Source organism: Trachurus trachurus, assembly GCF_905171665.1.
Source record: "Trachurus trachurus genome assembly, chromosome: 18".
In the NCBI taxonomy this organism is placed as follows: domain Eukaryota; kingdom Metazoa; phylum Chordata; class Actinopteri; order Carangiformes; family Carangidae; genus Trachurus; species Trachurus trachurus.
Window position 1 is genome coordinate 16,831,743 of NC_139909.1, and position 21,015 is coordinate 16,852,757.

At 42.2% G+C, this 21,015-nt stretch overlaps 1 long non-coding RNA gene across 1 annotated transcript; it reads left to right on the plus strand.

The window, feature by feature from the left end:
* Nucleotides 1–19,723: 19,723 nt before the first annotated feature.
* LOC311001288 lies at nt 19,724–20,753 on the plus strand. The gene is made up of 4 exons (XR_014596154.1): nt 19,724–19,792; nt 19,964–20,073; nt 20,462–20,532; nt 20,643–20,753. It is a non-coding gene; the product is annotated as an uncharacterized lncRNA (long non-coding RNA).
* Nucleotides 20,754–21,015: the final 262 nt, after the last annotated feature.

Below are 21,015 nucleotides of genomic sequence, written 5' to 3' on the forward strand. Positions count from 1 at the left end.
CAGTATGTAACTATAATATGATTTAGTAGATACTAGATTCTCAGCTCCTTCTGTTATTCTCAATTTTGTTTACCGAAATGTTACTAATACATCAAAATTGAATAATAATTATAATAAAACGACATACACACAGCATCAACATTAATGAATAGCAACTTTGACTGCTTCTCCTTTCACATAGGTATTTCAAGTCAGAATTATCATTTCAAACAGTAATACAGTAATGAATGAAATTGATGTAGCAAAAACAATAAAACATGAACAACAAACAAGAAACTAAAGATGAAAATCTATCAGCATGAAAAAAGATATGCTGAGGTTTATTATCATGCAACATTGTGTCAATGCAACACAGTATCAATGGAAAATAACCAGGAGAACATCTATGCACCTGCAGCCAGTTTATTTTCCGATGCCAGTAAATGTGGGACGCATCACTCAGAAAGACTCTGTCCTAAATACAATAAGCTCATTTGAATTATTTTTTAGCTCCTTGAAATATTTCATGACAAACAAACAAAAGAGGCCACACACCCAGAAATGTTTGTGGTTTTAACTAAATGTCCTTCCAACATTTACTCGCATAGGCAGATAAACCAGCAGAGCAAGGGGAATAACATAGATGTTCTTCCTGCATGTGCTTCCAGGAAGAACATCTATGTTATTCCCCCTGCTCAGCTGTTTATCTTCCTATGCAAGTAAATGTTGGAAGGTCATTTAGTTAAAACCACAAACATCTCTGCCACTGTGCCAAACCCTAACCCCACACCCAATACTGTTTTATCTCATTGCTGTCTACAGAGGTTTGACTTGAGCTTTCAATCACTTGTTTACTGTAAATCATAGGACAGCAGAACACAGAGACGAGGTTTCACCTTTAAAACTCATTTAAATGACTCATTACTGGACCTGTAGACTGATTCATACAGAGGAACAAATCCATTTGAATTTGTAATATAGTTTTAACGGAGTAGCAATTTGATACAACCTATCTGATCTGTCATAACTGAAGATCATCCATCAGAACTGGAGTTTTTTTAATTTATTTTTTATTTGAATATTCCTTTGTTTCTCCTGAGTGATGCCAATGACAGCTAACTAAGCAGAACATCAACATCAGACTGTCCTAAATACCGTAAGGTCATTTGTATTATTTATAGCTCCTTGAAATATTTCATGACAAAGAAACAAGAGGAGTCACACACCCAGTGACGCTGTTCTCAGTTCACGCTCAGTTATTATTATGGGCTATTGATTGTTGTTATGATGCATCATGGGAAAAACCTCACCGCATCTTTTTTATCTTCAATCTTTAGTTTTTTGTTTGTTTTTCAGTCTCATTCTTTGTCTTCACCATGTGTTAGGCAGATAAAACTGTTGATTTGACTGAGTCACTTCTCACAGTAAATTATATCTTTAACTTAACTTTATTAATAGTGCAAAACCTCTTTTTTTTTGCAAGTCATCCTTTCTGTGTCACATTAATACGACCATTTAGATATAAAATAAGGTGTCAAAGTTGCAGTTTTTCAGGTGTTGTGTATATCATTTTTAATTTGATTGGGATATACTGATAAAGTTCCCCCCTGCTCCATTTTACAACCTCAAAGTGTCGGTGTGCAGCTTCATTCAGCTCACAAGGCTGTGTCATTGATAAGTTGATCATACTGGATCCATCCCACATCAAGACTTGTTATGATAGCTCAGAGTCAGTGGTGAGTTCAATGTCTCTCAACAATCCTACTGATTTACAGCTCACTGTTTTTATTTCTCAGGTAAAAGGCTTCCAGGGTTTAGTCTTCTGTCCTGACAGGAAGTTGTGTCTGTACCCTGACATTACTCCTCCTTCACAAGTTGTCAGTACGTTTCCTGCTTCTAACACAAGGTTAGTATGGTTTTAAAAAATCACGTCTTTGGTTTACAATAACCTTCACCTCATGTTTACTTTGTTTTATATCCAGTGAGCTCTATGAGACGTTAACCTCAGTCCAGGACTGGACCTGGTCTCTGGTCTCTGCAGCCACAGCTCTCAGCTCCACTGCTGCTCTGTGTCTCCTGGCTGCTCTCATCGTGTCTCACAGGAAATGTGTCTCCTGCAGCAACAGGATCCACACTGAGACACAGCGACACAGGGACATTTAAAAACTACAGTGAGTAACTGTAATTTTGATTTGAGAAAACCAGATCTGGGGCCGTATTCACAAAGCCTTTTATCTTACCACTAGGAGTGCTCCTAACTCACACTAAAAGTTTTTACGTAGGAGTTTTTTCTTAAAAGCTATTCACAAAGCCGCTGAGACCTACTCTTACTAAGGATAAATCACTAAGAGCAAATTAAGAGTGACGCCCTGGTGACGCCCCGTTGCTATGGATTACGTCAATTCTCGTGCACGAATTCGAGGCGCTCAACACGGTGATTGGTTGTTGAGTGCCGGCGGCGCCCCCCCTCCCCTCCCCCCTCCTTCTCCTCCTCCTCGCCGCCGGCCGCTCCGCTCCACTTTTTTTTTTTTTTTTTGCCGTCAGGTCCGACGGGGCTCTTTAGATTGCTCCGAGTCCAAACCACTCTCTCTGCTGCCGAGTTGGGCTCTGAACTTTCTGTCTTTCTCTCTGCCATCTGCATCTTTCTGCTACAGTTTTTGTCGCGTCTCACTTTCTGCAGTGTGACGCTGTGCAAATGCAATGAGGGTCAGTGCGTCCACTCGCAAAGCAGCCGCTGGTTTTTTTTCTTCCCACATTTTAATATTAATTTTCACATTCGTTGAATGACAGCCCTATATGGTGATCATAATAATGATGAGAAAAGAAAATGCATTACCCACATTTGTGGCCTATAGCAGGATTTGAACCCAGACTGACAATAAGTTTAGTTTACTGGGGGAGCAGCCTTATCACGTGAGCTATTACTACTAACAGATGTGTGTGTCTAGCGCACCCACCAACTTTTTTAAAAATTTTATTGGCTCACATCAGCATGACTGCATCGCAGCAGTCGCAGTTACCTCGGTCCGACCGTTGTGACGCCTATATTGGACAGTTCGTCACCGTCACTACTCCCGTTTTATAGCGAAAATGTTGTAGCCTAGATGACCCCCCCCCCAAAAAAAACACCGACAAAAAGGCACGTTGGGCATCAAAGGGCAAAGGGGCAGGTGCTCCAGCACCCCCCTCTGCAGCAATTCGCAGTCCTCCATACATTTGCCTGGCTGCAGCCATTTGCGATTCTTTGTGAATAGGTCTTACTGAGTTAGGAGTCCTCACGAGGACTTTTAAGCTCTCCCAGACTTAGGAGCTACTTTTAGGCATAAAATACTTTGTGAATTACTCTTATTTTAAAAAACTAGGAGTCCTAAATTTAAGACTGACACGCCCACTTTTTTTAGGAGTTGCTCCTAAATTCGGCCCTTAGGAGCTACTTTTAACCTTAAGATTCTTTGTGAATACGGCCCCTGGACAGTCTTGGGCTTGAGCAGAGAATCAACATAGTCCAGGAGGTTGTGATGCACTTATCACTGATTTCAAGATTATGTCAGATGAAGTCATGCTCAAACTACAAGAGTAGAATCTTTAGTTGTCCATTAATATTAATCACTGACGACAGAGCTCTGCTGCACCTGTCCACTGATTTAAGCAGGTGTAGCATCAAGTAGCTTCGTGTCTGATGAAGGGCCTGGGCTCAAAATGTCGCATGTGGTGTATAATCTACATTAAACTCAGTCGGGAGTTATGCCTAGTGTGCAGACTATATTCTTTACACTGTTGTTCTTCTTTGTGGCCCAGCATCTACCTTCAGTTATTTTTGGATGTGGGTGTTCTTTTGATTTTTATGCTGCACCAGTTCCTCATGAAGCCAACTCTGAGGCTTCTTCTTGTTAGTAATATTCAACAACATTTTTTAATTATGTCACATACAAAATGATGGACAAACTGATTAATCCAGGTGTGTCTGACCTCACAACAATGGTCAGACACCTGGATTAATCAGTTTGTCCAATAATGTAAGGAAATAAAGGAGCCTGTTTTAGTTCAGGAAGTAGTGGAGCTGGGCATAAAGCCCAGTACCTGCTGTTGTATTAAGTTTAACACTTCACTGCACCCCACAGTACAGAGCGCCACTTACTGTGGCCTCCAGGTACTAAGCAAAAAATAAACACATAACCCAAAATAGCTGTAACAGTTAGCCTGGGTATTACTACTGCCTTGTGTGCAATTTCTTTCACTCTGCAAGTCCGTCTGGAAACCATGGACCCATTTTTTAGGGAGCCAATCACAGAACGGGGGAGGGGGCAGCAAGACGATGATGACGCGCCGAAGCGGGTATGATGCGTTTGGCTAAGCTATGTACAGACGCATTGGATTGACATTTGTAGCGCCCAATAAACAGCTCTGGGCTTCAAATACGAAAAAATGAACAGTGGTTCTCAGACCCAATCTCAATCTACATTGAGATAGGGATGCTCCGATCAGCATTTTATTGGGCCGATCCGATCACCGAATGGATGGGAGAATAATAATCCTCCACGTCCTGTACTTATGATCTAGCCTTGTGCACCATTTAAATAAGTAAAATCATTTGTACTGAAGTAAATAAATACAATCAAGATCTTTAAGTACCACAAACAACTTTTTATTTGAGTAACTTAATTTAACATTACATGCTCTGTCAAGAACAAGCCATAGGGCCTACTTTATGGCAACACAAAATGTGTTTTGTTAGATCAAAACGTAAAATATTTCAATAGATGAAATAAAATTTCCTTCCTATAATCTGTCCACAGAGTCTGTGTGTGTGTTTATGCACGCACACCCGTGCACCCACGTGCTACACCAAGTCCAGCAGGGGCTGGCTGACAGAGATGAAAGATGGTGAAACTATCCACCCCACCACCCTTTTTCCCCTGTGAGAGACTACGGTGGCCCAAACGAGACTGTGGCACTGCCTCATGGGAAACACGTTTTACAAGAATGGCTCACTAATCACCTTGTTTAGGGTCGTGATCGGCCGATAACGATTGGTGGCCGTTCGATCCGAGCATCCCTACATTGAGATGAGGTCTGGTGTTAGTCAGACTATCTAACAGTAGTCTTAAGAAGAAAATTAATGGTAATATGCTATATAGACCTTCATCAGGACCAACCAAATGCTGACCCATTAAACAGAGCCTATGTGAGTGCAGGAGCAAGTGATTTTTTTTATGTTGAACTTGACCGGGGATCTGTTCCCAGCACCACCCAATACCAGGAGATTGCATGCTGACTGAGCCTTGATAATATGCTATTTTTAGGCCATTATATCAACTGAATCTGCTTTTAATTTGTGCACACTTATGTAGGTCTTTCAGGTGCCATCATTTTTATTTTATTAAAGCAGAAGTAAGCGGAATTTTTGTGTTAAAGGATAATTTTCGTTTTTTACAACCTGGACCTTATTTCTAGCATAAAATAAGATCATTTTACTCACCCAGACAACTTTGGTGTCATTTGGAGTTGTTTTGATGAAATTAGCCCCAGTGGAACGGCGCGTATATCCGTATAATGCGAGAGCACGGGGCACGCAATGCAGCCTCTAAATAACACATTATCCGCCGCAAAACTCGTTCATTTCACCAATATTTTGTTATGATACACTAGTGTAATTCCCCTCCGAGACCGTGGTGGCATGTTAACAACATCCGGGGTCTCTAGGTTGACCTACTAACCTCTGATCTGGATGATGTCATCTCCGACTGCTGCCCGGCGCGGCTAACTTGCTACCGCTAATGCTATGGTTCGTTTCTGCGTGTTTCTGACTTGTCAGAACAAAATGAGCAGCTGGATGAAGTTCAGCTTCCACAGGCTTCCTCTCCTCAACCTGGACTCACTAAAGCTCCGGCTAGTTGAGCTAAAAATGGACCTGAATGTTGAAGCAGAATGATTATTATCAGAATGAGCCGGGCAGCGGTCGGAGATGACATCATCCAGATCAGAGGTTAGTGGGTCAACCTTAGCCTCGCATCACCAGGCTCTTCAGACAAGCGAAGAGCCTGGTGTCAGTTACCTCCCAATTAGTCTGCATTCTGGTTCCTGTCTGTAGCGGATACCGAAATCACCAGATTCACCAAAATAAAAGTATTCACAAACATAAAACTTATAGAATAATAATTAACTTGTAATACAATAAAAGCAAAATATCAATTTAATGGCTCTGGGACTTTCTTGTAAATTATATACCTTAAATTAAAGAGTTTTACTGCATTTTATTAGCTTGGTGCTTTTATTTTGAAGGAAAGGCCTGTCTCTCTCGCCCTGGATCCGTTTCCTACCAAAACAGCGAGTCAATGGCCCCAGACTAGGTCAACCTACAGGCGCAGCATGTTGATAACATGCCACCACGGGCTCGGAGGGGAATAGCACTAGTGTATCATAACAAAATATTGGTGAAATGAACGAGTTTTGCGGTAGATAATGTGTTATTTAGAGGCTGCATTGCGTGCCCCGTGTACTTGCATTATACGCAGTGTTTCCCATTAATTAAAGAGACTGTGGCGGCCCGTGTCTCACGTGTCTCTACGTGCGGTGCGCCCGCACGCGAGCGAGGCGGCAGTTTTAAAGGGTGACTGGCGGAGATGAGAGCTGGTGAAACGCTAGCATGGTTATTTAAAACACCATCTCTGATCTCTGCCTGCACATAGATACAGACAGGGGCGCACGCTAAATGCGCTATATCGCGCTAATTGCTCAGCTGCGGCGCTATATCCCCCCCCCCCCCCCCCCCCCCCGTCGGACCAACGACCCATCCCACCCCCCCCCGTCGGTCGCGCCATGGTCTCCTGAAATCCTGTGGGAAACACTGATACGGATATATACGCGCCGCTCCACTGGGGCTAATTTCGTCAAAACAACTCCAGATGACACCAAAGTTGTCTGGGTGAGTAAAATGATTGTATTTTATGCAAGAAATAAGGTCCAAGTTGTAAAAAACGGAAATTATCCTTTAATATAAGTCTTAAAGAGTTATATCTTCTGACGGCAATCATTTAGTGTTTGGTCCGAAACACGGGTCTGTCAGTCACTCTGCTCTGCTGACCATGGAGGAGGAAGTGTGAACAGTGACCACGTGCCAATCAGAAACAGAAACGGTTGAAAATGTGTCAGTCAGCACATGAAAACCACAGAAAAACATTAATGTGGCACAAAAAATGAAACAACCATGTTTTCACTGTACTAAAAAGAGGAATGATAATCATGTGTTGGTGTTTTTCTTTTAAACTGTGGCTTTATTGTTGCAGCTCAGACTTTGTTCAGATAATTAAAGGGGAAGTAATTCAGCATGTGTGTTTCAGATCAGGAACAGATCTTCATGTTCTTTCTGTTTCTCATCTGACGACCAAGGGCTTAAAGGAAACTGGTGTATTTGTTCTTAGAGGGGGTGGCCGTTACTTCACATTTGAAGTCATTCAAGTTGTTTGATATGTAATGACTTTCTAAAACGCAGAGAGTCAGATTTACAGAATCTTAGATTTTTTTTTGCAAATGAATAAAAAAGAACATAAGTATTCAGACCCTTTCCTGACACTCATGTAGGTCATTCTTTTCTTCTTCTTCTTTGCCGTCAATTTCTTTTATTCATCTTTGAGATGGTTGCACCTTCATTTGAGTCCAGCTGTGTTGAATTAAATAGTTTGGGCATGTAGCTACACACACCTGTCTAAATAAGACCATACACCATTATTTGCATATCTGAGCAAAATGAGATCTGAGGTCAAAGGAACTGCCCCAAGAGCTCAGAAACAGAACTGCATTAAGACACAGATCTGGGCAAGGCTACAAAAAAATTCTTATTCATTCTTATTCCACTTACTATTTCTAAGAGCTCAGTGCCCTCCATCATTCTTACATGTAGGAAAGGTTAGGGTCAACCGACTCAACTCAACTCTTCGTTGAGCTGCAGCTGTCTGGACCAAACAAATGAAGTCATTAATTGGTTATGAAGCCTCATGCCAAATTTCATACTCTGCCACCAGACTAAAGGGTCTGAATACCTGTGTTCAGGTGATATTTCAGTTTTTCTTTTTTATTAAAGCAGAAGTAAGCGATCCGGTCGTTTTGGCTAACTTCTGGAGTTAGCAGCCCCCGCCCTCGTCATGGATCTATTGGGCCGCGTTCAGACTGCAGGCAAATCTGATTCAAATCTGATTCCTTCTCATATCCGATTTTTAGGGCTGACTGTCCACACTGTTTTTAGCAAGTGTCCAAATCGCATTTGGCTCTGTTCAGACTGGGCCACATTATTGACCCATCTGACAGGTTGCTGTAGCAACGTCAACGACGTCGGAGCGGAGGCTACGCCGTATGTGACAGGCGATGCCTCCCGGACGCAGCGGCTGCAGCACCGGGCAGATCAGCTGCAGCACGGTGATCTGCCCGGTGCTGCAGCCGCATGACCCCGCTAGTTTCAACCTCAGCCCGCCTGGTGTGTGTGTGCGTGTGTGTGTGTGTGTGGCCACAGAGACGGGAAACTCCAGCACCCCAGAGCTGGGAGCGCGCCGTCGCCGTCACTCCTGTCGCCGACAACACGGTAGTTTACATAAAAGAAAAGTAACAAGGAGGAAATTAATGTTTAACTGGAGCTCACGGGACCGTACGGGACCTGTAACACAGTGACAGCGCCGCGGAGAGTGACGTCACGGACAGTCAAAACCGATCTGAGTGTTTGGAGCTGTTCAGACTGAGACGCATCTGTCCAAATGCGATCTGAAACTACCTCCTGGAGGTGGTTTTGATCCGTTTTGCAAAAATCGGATTTCATGTGATTTGGGACTGTTCAGACTTAAAAAGAGCCATCCAGTTCCAATCTGGATGGGCTAAAAATCGGATTTTGGCTGGCAGTCTGAACGCGGCCTTGGTCCTCGTCCCTACGTCACCACATTCACGCGCATCCCTTGGCTGCACACACAGAGAGGACCGCCCCTTCATGCCGTTCTCTCTCCTCATTGGATAAAGGTTGTAGGATACAAGGAAAGTTTTCTCCTTGGCTCAGAGCAGAGTGACTGACAGACCCGTGTTTCAGACCAAACACTCTATGTAAGTTATTGCTGTAGGAAGATATAACTATTTAAGACTTAGGCCGGTGCATATTCTCATTTGTCCAGGTCATAGTATTTCAAAGGAGGTTAAATCGAAAGCAACTGGACTTAGTTATTTGTCTAGGAAGACGTTTCACCTCTCATCCAAGAGGCTTCATCAGTTCATGTACGCAGCTGACCAGGCTGGGACTGGTCCAACTATCTGGTGTGGAGACTCACTATTTAACCCACACAAGAGGTTAAATAGTGAGTCTCCACACCAGATAGTTGGACCAGTCCCAGCCTGGTCAGCTGCGTACATGAACTGATGAAGCCTCTTGGATGAGAGGTGAAACGTCTTCCTAGACAAATAACTAAGTCCAGTTGCTTTCGATTTAACCTCCTTTGAAATATTTAAGACTTATATTAACACAGATATATCACTTACTTCTGTTTTAAGTAAATGCTACTGTAGATGCTCACCCCTAATCTATCACAATTGAATAAAAAAAATTGCATCAACTTGAATGAACAGCAAATTTGATTACTTCCCCTGTCTCATATTTGAAGTCTAAATCATTATTCCAAGCTTTAACAGATGAGATGTTAGTCATAGATTAACTTTGTGCCTATCAGTTCATCAGTGTTTTTGATGGTGATGATGATGGTGATGATAATGAATAAACTAAAAGAGGTGCTGAGGTTTGTTCTCATGCAACATTGTGTCATAGCACCACAGCATTAATGGAAGATAACAGAGAGCTGTTTTTTTTTCTGCACCACTGAGTTTGTTATTTATTTCTTTGTTATGAAACACATGCAGGAGGAACATGTTATTCCACCTGCTCAGCTGGTTTATTTTCCTATGCAAGTAAATGTTGGAAGAACATTTTTGTTTGAACCACAAATGTCTCTGCCACCAACCCTGATGCCACAACACCCGTCGGTCACGAACACATGTTTAATATTGTTTTGTCTCACTGCTGTAGTCTACAGACGTTTGACTTACACTTTCAATCTCAGCCACTTGTTTACTGTAAATCATATGACAGCAGGACAAAGAGGCGAGGTGCCACCTTTAAAACTCATTTAAATGACTCTCATTACTGGACCTGTAGACTCAGTCTAACATATGATTCATAAGAGGAACAAATCCATTTGAATTTGTAATATAGTTTTAATGGAGTAGCAATTTGATAGAACCGATCTAATCTGTCATAATTGAGGACCACCCATCAGAACTGGAGTTTTTTTTTTTAAATATTCCTTTGTGTCTCCTGGACATTAAATCAAATCAAATCCTAAACTCATAGTTTAATGATGACTCTGTTCTGCAGTCACATGAATTGTTGTAAATATGTGATCAAGACTCTGTTCGTGACTAGCAAGTATTTGAGTGGCAGAGTGGTATTTATGACTCAAAGCGAGACATTTAATCAAAGTATGGATCACAGAAGAAGAGGAAGAAGTCGCAACAACAATACACTTGAATGAAATCTGATAATGTGTTGGAGGATGATCAGTAATCTTGAACTTAGTCTCACAGATCAAGTCAACATCAGACTCTGTCCTAAATACCATATGGTCAATTGTGTTGTTATTAGCTCCTTGAAATATTTCACGACAAACAAACAAAAGGAGTCACACACCCAGTGATGCTGCTCTCAGTTCAGGCTCAGTTAATTTGTATTGAATGCTTCATGAGAAAAAAAAAAACATCTTTTTTTTTTATCTGTTAGATTTCTATCTTTTGTTTTTTGTATGAGATAAAACTGTTAAAATGTTGACTATTTTGTTACTTCTCACAGAAAATTATATCTTTAACTTAACTGTATTCATAATTCAAAAAATCTTTAGACAAAAAAGTACTGTTTGTGTAAATTCATTCTTTCTGTTTCACATTAAAATTATAATAATTAATTTAGACTTAAAATATGTCACACAGGAGGAAAAGTTATCAAAGTTGCAGTTAATTCAAGTTAGTGTTGTGTGTATCATTTTTAATTTGATTGGATTATATTGATAAAGTTCCTCTCTGCTCCATTTTACAACCAGAGTGTCAGTGTTCACTTCATGTGGCTGTGACATTGATAAGTTGATCATACTGGATCCATCACTTTAGGGCTTGTTATGTTCCTGATAGCTCTCAGTCAGTGGTGAGTTCAATGTCTCTCAACAATTGTACTAATTTTCATCTCACTGTTTTCATTTCTCAGGTAAAAAGCTTCCAGGGTTTAGTCTTCTGTCATGACAGGAGGTTGTGTCTCTACCCCGACATCACTCCTCCTTCAGATGGGGTCAGTACGTTTCCTGCTTCTAACACAAGGTTGGTTTTCAAAAATCACCCCTTAGTAACGTTAACCTCATATTTTCTTTGTTTTGTGTCCAGTGATCTATAGGCAAGGCAAGGCAAGGCAAGGCATCTTTATTTATATAGCGCATTTCATACCAAGGCAACTCAATGTGCTTTACATAAAGACAAAACATTTAAAAAAAGAAGAAGCATAAGACAGAATAAAAACAAACAAAACAATAAAAACAGAGTTAAATGCAAGAGCAAATAAAAGTAAAATAAAAGAAACATAAAAAAAAAAAAAAAAAAAAAAAAAAAAAAGAAGCATAAGACAGAATAAAAACACTAAAAACAGGGTTAAAAGCAAGAGCAAATACAAGTAAAAGAAAAGAAAATAGATAAAGTTTTAAGTTCTCAGCTATAAGCATGTGAAAAGAGAAATGTTTTTAACCTGGATTTAAAAGTGCTTACAGTTGGGGCTGATTTCAGTTCTGCTGGTAGTTTGTTCCACTTGTGTGCAGCATAGCAGCTAAATGCTGCTTCACCATGTCTGGTCTGAACTCTGAGCTCCACTATCTGACCTGAGTCAGTAGATCTCAGAGCTCTACTGGGTTTATACTCTACTAACATGTCATTCATGTATTCTGGACCTAAACCATTCAGTGATTTGTAAACCAGTAGCAGAACTTTAAAATCTATTCTGTAGCCGACTGGGAGCCAATGTAAGGTCTTAAGAACCGGGGTGATGTGATCTGATCTCTTTGTTCTGGTTAAAACTCGAGCTGCAGCGTTCTGAATGAGCTGCAGCTGTTTGATGCTTTTTTGGGGGAGACCAGTCAGAAGACCGTTACAGTAGTCTAGTCTACTGGAGATAAAAGCATGAATCAGCTTCTCCTGATCAGTTTGGGACATAAAACCCTTAATTCTGGATATGTTCTTCAGTTGATAAAAGGCTGATTTGGTGACTGATTTGATATGGCTGTTGAAGGTCAGATCTGAATCTATCAGCACGCCAAGGTTTCGGACTTGGTCTTTAGTTTCTAAAGACAGTGACTCAAGGTGTTTACTGACAGCAACCCTCTTCTCTTTATTTCCAAAAACAATGACCTCAGTTTTTTCTTGATTTAACTGAAGGAAATTTTGGCTCATCCAATTTTTGACTTGCTCTAAACAGTGACATAATGACTCTATTGGACTGCAGTCATCTGGAGACAGTGCAAGATATATCTGTGTGTCATCTGCATAACTATGATAGTTGACATTAGAGTTCTGTAGAATTTGACCCAAAGGCAGCATATACAGGTTGAACAGAAGGGGTCCAAGGACTGACCCCTGAGGAACTCCACATGTCATAGCCACTCGATCGGATTGATAACTACCAATGGTCACAAAATAACTCCGTTCCTCTAAGTAGGACCTGAACCATTTTAGGACTGTCCCGCTGAGTCCTGCCCAGGTTTCCAACCTGTCCAGCAGTATACTGTGATCCACAGTGTCAAACGCAGCACTGAGATCCAACATGACCAGAACTGACACCTTGCCTGAGTCAGTGTTCAGCCTTATGTCATTTAACACTCTAATCAGAGCTGTTTCTGTACTGTGGTGAGGTCGGAAGCCTGATTGAAATTTGTCAAAGAGTCCACTGGAGTTCAAGAAGTTGCTGAGTTGATTAAAAACCACTTTCTCAACGATCTTGGCTATAAAGGGAAGATTTGAGATGGGTCTGTAATTGGTTAAAATTGTAGTATCCAATGTTCTCTTTTTTAAGAGTGGCTTGATGGCAGCTACTTTCAGGGGTTTAGGAAACGTGCCTGATTGAAGTGAGCAATTTATTATTTGCTGCAGATCTGTTTGGACAGAGCTTATAATAGTTTTAAAAAAGTCCGATGGTATTGTGTCAAGACAACATGTCGATGTTTTAAGATGCTGAACTGTTTCTTCTAAGGTTTTTTGGTCAACTGTATTAAACTCTGATATTACAGTTGATTTATTCCTAGGTGATTTTAGGGATTGCATCATTGTATTATTTTGCTGATTTGTGTTGATATTTAGCCTTATGGATTTGATTTTTTCATTGAAGAAGTAAGCAAATTCATTGCATTTTTCTGTGGAAAAGAGTTCTGAAGCTATCTCTTTTGGGGGGGTTGTAAGCTTATCAACCATAGCAAACAGAGCACGAGTGTTGTTGATATTCTTATTAATCATTTCAGTAAAGTGTTGCTGTCTAGCCTTGAATAACCCATGGTTAAAATTACAAAGACTTTGTTTGTAGAGGTCATGGTGGATTTGAAGTTTAGTTTTTCTCCATTTACGCTCAGCTTTCCTGCGTTCTGTTTTCAGAGCCTTTACCATCAAAGTGTTCCTCCATGGTGTTCTCTGTCTGGCCAAGGTCATCTTAGTTTTAAAAGGTGCAATGGTATCAATGACATTTGAGATTTTGCAGTTGAAATTATCCAGGAGTTCATCAACTGTCTCTGCACTCACAGTTGGTGACATGACTATAGCCTCCATAAACTTAACACTGGTATTCTCATTTATGAACCTTTTCCTAACAGATACAGAGGGTAACTGCATGTCCGGAGTTATCTGTAAGTCAAAGAACACACAGAAATGATCAGAAAGAGCCAAGTCCTTGATATCAACAGATGTAATGTCAACACCTCTAGAGATAACCAGATCCAGAGTGTGGCCTCGGGTGTGTGTGGGCCCTTTCACATGTTGGGAGAGGCCAAAAGTGTCAAGAAGAGAGCAAAGTTCTTTGGCATTTGTGTCCATGTTATTGTCTATGTGAATGTTAAAATCCCCTGTTATGATAAAAAAGTTGTAGTCAGTGCAGATAACTGACAGCAGTTCGGCAAACTCATCAAAGAATTTTCCTGGGTATCTTGGTGGTCTGTAAATAATTAGGAAGAGAACTTTTGGATCCCCCTTTACTAAAAAACAGAGATATTCAAAAGAGCTAAAATCACCAAATATAGTTTCCTTGCACTGAAATACAGATTTAAAAATGGCAGCAACTCCCCCGCCTTTCTTACCACTTCGACACTTATTCATAAAACTGAAATTTGTTGGTGCAGCCTCATTGAGAATGGTAGCACAGCTACATTCAGTCAGCCATGTTTCACTAAGAAGTAAGAAGTCTAGATTATAGGTCATAATGATGTCATTTACTAACAAGGATTTGTTGGCTAGTGATCTTATATTAAGTAGAGCTAACCTTGTGGAGATAACAGGAGACACTGGTGAGTTTCGAGGTTGACAAGCTATACTCACTAGATTGGTAGATTTAATTGAACCCTTTTTATTTCTCACCAGTTTGATCACTTTTCTGTTACCCGTCACCACAGGGATTAAGAAAGATGCCTGAACTCCATAGGGCCCTGACTTTTCCTGGGAAAGAACATTCTTGATATCATTATTGCAGCCTGGACCCGGCACATATCATTCAGACTCAATGATATGATGATTCAGAGGAAGTGGGGGGGCTCGGTGACTTTTGGTCGAGGGTTGTTTCTGACGCGGTGGAATGCGAGGGGGTGGACGATGTGGGGGGTTAATTGGGGAAAATACGAGACCCTGGCGTGGTGTTAGTTGGATTCCACTAGTGAGAAAGCTCTTCATCCTGTCAGGGAAATCCAGAAATGGGGAGTCAGGACTAGATGAAGAGAGTTGGGGGCTGGATGGGGTTCGGGGGGTTGAATGTTGGGAGTCTCCTGTTGGGGCCGGGGGAGACTCCCCCTTTGGGGCTTTTGGGGCTAAGGGAGACTCCTCGTGTTGAGCTGATGGGGCTGGTGGATAATCCACTTGTTGGGGTGCAGATGATGACGTTGGGGCTGGTGGATAATCCAGTTGCTGGGGTGCAGATGATGACGCTGTTGGGGCTGGTGGATGATCCACTTGTTGGGGTGCAGATGATGCCGTTGTTGGGGCTGGTGTATAATCCACTTGTTGGGGTGCAGATGATGACGTTGTTGGGGCTGGTGGATGATCCACTTGTTGGGGTGCAGGTGATGACGTTGTTGGGGCTGGTGGATAATCCAGTTGCTGGGGTGCAGATGGTGACGTTGCAGGTTCTTTCTGAGTCTGCTGTCCTCCGTTGTCAATCCTTATCTCAGCGCCCTCACCAGAGTGCCTCTATATCAGACGTTAACCTCAGTCCGGGACTGGACCTGGTCTCTGGTCTCTGCAGCCACAGCTCTCGGCTCCACTGCTTCTCTGTGTCTCCTGGCTGCTCTCATCGTGTCTCACAGGAAATGTGTCTCCTGCAGCAACAGGATCCACACTGAGACACAGCATCACAGGGACAGTTAAAAACTTTAAAATGTTGATTGAATTCAGATTTAAGAAAGAATAAGAGATTTGTTTTCACATGTTTATGTACTACAGCCTTGAATGATAGCAATGTGATTTTCTCTGTAATGAAATACATCAAGGAGTTAATGTAGCTACAAGAAAATGTAGTTTGTATTCAAAAGATGTGATAAAGGTGATAGTGATTCTTCAGTAGAACAGTTGTTATCACAGCCAGACACTGATGGGAAGATATGGTTCAGTTTCATTTTAGATTATTGCAGTCTATGCATCACCTTGTACTGGATTAACCAGTAGAGTGAGTTAATAGAACAAAAAGGAAGACAGAAACTTTGCCTCTTCCCAGAACTCTACTGACATATCTGACAAGTATTTAGTCCAGGTGTCCCTAATGAAATCTGATGAAGCTGAAATAGCAAAACGACTTGCTTATTTTTCAATGAAGCTAACTAGATAGTAAATAGAAGGGCCTTTTTATCAGCCTCTTAAAGCTGCACAGCATCACACTCAGTTTGGCCACACATAAACTGCTCTTTTCCTTAGGGATCGAAAAGATAACGAATTTCATTTGTTTAATTTTTGAGAAACCTTTTGAGTACATAAATCACCACTAATTGCAACCTAATACCCCTTTCCCACTGGCCAAAAAACCCGTTTAAACCCGCTAACAATCGACTTTTGGTGGCAGTGGGAAAGGCGCACCGAGCCGCGTTGACCCGCGTCGACGCGGGTCAAACGACTCGGCAAGCGACGCGGGTTAAAATCGCCTTTAATCGGCTCGGCTCTGCTCGGCTTGCAGTGGGAACGCCAGACCCGCGTCAACCCGCTAATTTACGTGATGACACTGAACGTTACGTGACGCTACGTCATCGCGCCGGTCGCGTCTCATATCACGTACCAAAACAAAGCTCTGCTCCGCTCTGCTCTCATCCGAGACTGGGATCAAAACATCAGAGAACACTGACCAAAAACGATAGAAAAAAAGACAAGAAAAGAAGCGACAGTGTGTTTAACTGACGTGTTGTGCCGCGGACGTCCGTCATCCGGCCGCAGCAGACTCGCTGTCCTCCGCGGTCCTGGTGCTCCAGGTCAGCCAGCCAGAGAGTCTGCCTCGGCGGACGGACACTCCGCGGCGGGCGGCTGTGGCATGACTGTGTGTGTCTCTTGCACCGCGGATGAGAGCGGGGCGACTGGTTTCTGCTCTGTCTGATCCCTCAGCGGGGGTCAGACTCGGCTCATTTTGGTCAATGGGAAAGGGGCCAAATGCCGATTGTTAGCGGGTCGACCCGCGTTTAAAAAACCCGCGTCGACCCGCTAATTTTAGTGGGAAAACGGCTTAATTTGCACCTGGATAACCACAGCCAACCTACCCACAAACATGCGCATATCATGCCACACCTGATTAATAGCCTAATATACAGTAGACGTGTGCTCACTTACCTTTGAAACAGTAATTAAAGCCGTTTTCCCACTAAAATTAGCGGGTCGACGCGGGTTTTTTAAACGCGGGTCGACCCGCTAACAATCGGCATTTGGCCCCTTTCCCATTGACCAAAATGAGCCGAGTCTGACCCCCCGCTGAGGGATCAGACAGAGCATAAACCAGTCGCCCCGCTCTCATCCGCGGTGCAAGAGACACACACAGTCATGCCACAGCCGCCCGCCGCGGAGTGTCCGTCCGCCGAGGCAGACTCTCTGGCTGGCTGACCTGGAGCACCAGGACCGCGGAGGACAGAGAGTCTGCTGCGGTCGGATGACGGACGTCCGCGGCACAACACGTCAGTTAAACACACTGTCGCTTCTTTTCTTGTCTTTTTTTCTATCGTTTTGGTCAGTGTTCTCTGATGTTTTGATCCCAGTCTCGGATGAGAGCAGAGCGGAGCAGAGCTTTGTTTTGGTACGTGATATGAGACGCGACCGGCGCGATGACGTAGCGTCATGTAACATTCAGTGTCATCACGTAAATTAGCGGGTCGACGCGGGTCTGGCGTTCCCACTGCAAGCCGTTCGGAGCCGAGCCGATTAAAGGCGATTTTAACCCACGTCGCTTGCCGAGTCGTTTGACCCGCGTCGACGCGGGTCGAGGCGGCTCGGTGCGCCTTTCCCACTGCCACCAAAAGCCGATTGTTAGCGGGTTTAAACGGGTTTTTTGGCCAGTGGGAAAGGGGTATAAGTCTACTGGAGATAAAAGCATGAATCAGCTTCTCCTGATCAGTTTGGGACATAAAACCCTTAATTCTGGATATGAACAACAATAACACTAGCTAAGAAACGGTATGAGTTTTGCAACAGTCACTTGTTATCAACAGACACCTTAATTGAGGGGGTAACTAACACTTAAATAAGAGAGAAGAAGAAGAAGAAGAAGAAGAGTTTAGCAGTTGTTATGCAGAGTTGTGTGAACAGTTGTATGAATCTAACTGTCAAACAGGTGAGCTCAGCTCAGTTGCCTGACTGGCCGTGGCTCCGCCCTGAAGTGATTCGAAGCCATCCATTAAGGTGGAACTCCAGAGTCGAATCTCGAATGTGATCTCAGTGTATTGCGGTCAGCTGTAGGTATGTATCACCTGCTTTTTTCTTCTTCTTTTTTTTCTGATCCCGGTTTTCAATTAATATAGTTTTACATTTTCATCATCCATGCAAATGATGTGTCTGTCTTTTCTTCCGCAATGTGTGTTGGTCTTCCTTGTCCATGTCCAAGTCAATGCGCTGGGACACGGAGACACGCTCAAAGTGGTTGTGTGTGCCTGTGAGCCCCTGCACTGGGATTAGGAAACGGCGACGTATCCAAAGCACCGTGCAAGAAAGTTTAGGGAGCTGGCTGGACTGCAGGGTTTATCCTGCCTGTCTGCAGAGCGAGCTGCCTGGGTGATTTTGTCCGCCGCCTTGGTTAAACCGGGTGTGCACGGGCGGGCCGTTCTGATGTAGCGTCTTTTGCGCACTCAAACCCATCCAGTGTAGATGCGCGTCATACGTGCTCACAACCCAAAAACGATGCGGTAGCGGCGCGTGTTTGATGCCACTCGGTTGTTTTTTTGTGAACGTCCTGGCGCACAGCTGCGCGGACCTGCTTCTCCCTCCGGTGTTGTGTTCCGGTTCCCCCTCGGCCTGTGTCTCTCCTACTGTTTCCCACTGAGCTCTGCCTGTGTGTGTAAAAACGTCGCCTCCGAGATGTAGAATGTGTATTATAGAAGAGAAACACATTTCAGGACCACTGATTTGTATCATCAGAACCGATTGTCAGCCTCCTTTCATATTTAGGCTGAAAATCACAGGGCAAGTCAGCAGTGTAAAGCTCAAGCCTTTGGGAGTATCTGAAAGTCAAGCTGTCAAGATTTTTCATTTTATATCATACCAAACACCAAAGATAAATGAAAATTGTGAGCTTACAGGTAAAACAGAATATAAACATAAATTATTATGCAAAAAGGTGACTTTAATTTCATTCTCTGCCTATTTAAATGTCCGGCCCCCAAGGTGTCTGTTGAGAAAAATTCTGGCCCTTCAATATAGCCCATCAACAAATATAGTTGATGGCCCCTGATGTAGAGGCACACTCAAATGCTAAGGCTATTATGAAGTGAATTGTTCTTTTAAACGTGATAAAATTAAAACACTCTACACTTTATGAACAGAATCAAGAATACAGATACAGATGATGGGCTCTAAAGTAACTTCTCAAGAAGAGGAGGGCGGTTCACAAAGGAAAAAAGAAAAAGGTAATTATGCAGTTGAAGTTGGCTATGGCTATGGTGAGCCACTTGATGGATAGATGAGAACAAAAAAAGATGTTAAGCAGAATTTAACTTTTTTGATTTGGATTTTAACTTTACATTTTGTACCACAGAAGTTATTTTCATCCATCCAGTGCATGCTCGGATAGGTGTTCACTTGGATGGCAAATCTGTTTATAGGCTTATCTATCCAGCTATCTTCATTTTAAACCACTTGACTCACTGCAATAATTTCCTCTTTGTTTATCTTAATATTTTTTTCAGTTACCATTGTCAATGGTGTAATGTCAGCGTGTTTCTCTTTAAGTTGTTTGCCAACAGAGACGCCATTATGGCTTGAGGAACCAAGGAGCGACATCTTACCTCAACAGTGTCCTGCAAGTTCTCTACATGACACCTGAGGTGCATGAGAGGTTTGTAGTAGAACTGTTTCATATATAAAATATACAGGAAGTGTTTGGAGAACAATACAACTGTAATAGCCTATTGTTCTGTTGTCTGATAAAGGGATTCATTTTGGTTTATGTAGATAGCAGCAGATAACAGCTGTCACTATTCACTGAGAAACTACTGTCTCCTTGTAGACTGTGTCAAGATCATCGGACTGATTTGAAACTGAGGAAGCTCTTTGAAGAACTGGAGGACAAAACCAGTGGAACAGAAACTATCACATCCACACTTGGGATTAAAAATAGTAAGATGGTCAAGAACAGAAAAGAAACAGCAATGAGCAACAATAAAGTCACCTCAGTGTTGAATTAACTGAAATAACTGATTAATTGATAAGTAGGCCTATATATTTTTGTGGGGCTTTTTATTGCCTTTAATCGATAGCACAGTCAAGGGAGAGACAAGAAATGGGGAGACAGAGAGAGGGGGAATGAGATGCAGGAAAGAGGCCGCCTGCAGTCGGGACAGTACCCTCAACATGTGGCGGCAGCTCTACCAAATGAGCTAAACGCCGCCCCTTAACTGATTCATTGATGAAATAATTGTTAGAGTCTGTCCATCTTTTACAAAGGTTAAGATGGACAAGTCAGAATCTCAGTAGATTCTGTTTACTGTAATGTCTCATTTTGCAGTGTATGAACAACGTGATGCAGCTGAATGTCTGGAGCTGATTTTACAGAAGCTCAGCCCACAAGTCTCTGAGGTGAGGACATGTGTATAATAATAATAATGAAATATTTACAGGAGACAACAATGACAATCAGATGTGGTGGTAGTTATTATTATTATTATTATTATTATTGTCTTTCCAAGCTTTTCCAGGGGAAGTTGACTTACACAATAAAATGCACTGAAGACCACATCATCAATGAAGAGACAAAACCTTTCTGGATTCTTCCACTGTCACTGAGAAACTCTGATGATGGTAAAACCTTCTGTTTGGTGAGTATCAGACAAATAATTTTAGTTTGGTGTTTTCATGATGAACTTAAAATCCAATTTATTAAATCTGTGTTTTCACAGGAAAAAAGCTTCAACAAAATTTTCCAGTCAAAATTATACACTGGAGACAACATGGTGTACTGTAACACATGTAAAAAGAAAACAGAGGCAACAAGCGTGAGCATATGGATTAATATTAATTATAAAAAACAAAAACAAAAACATAGGTATATATATACATATA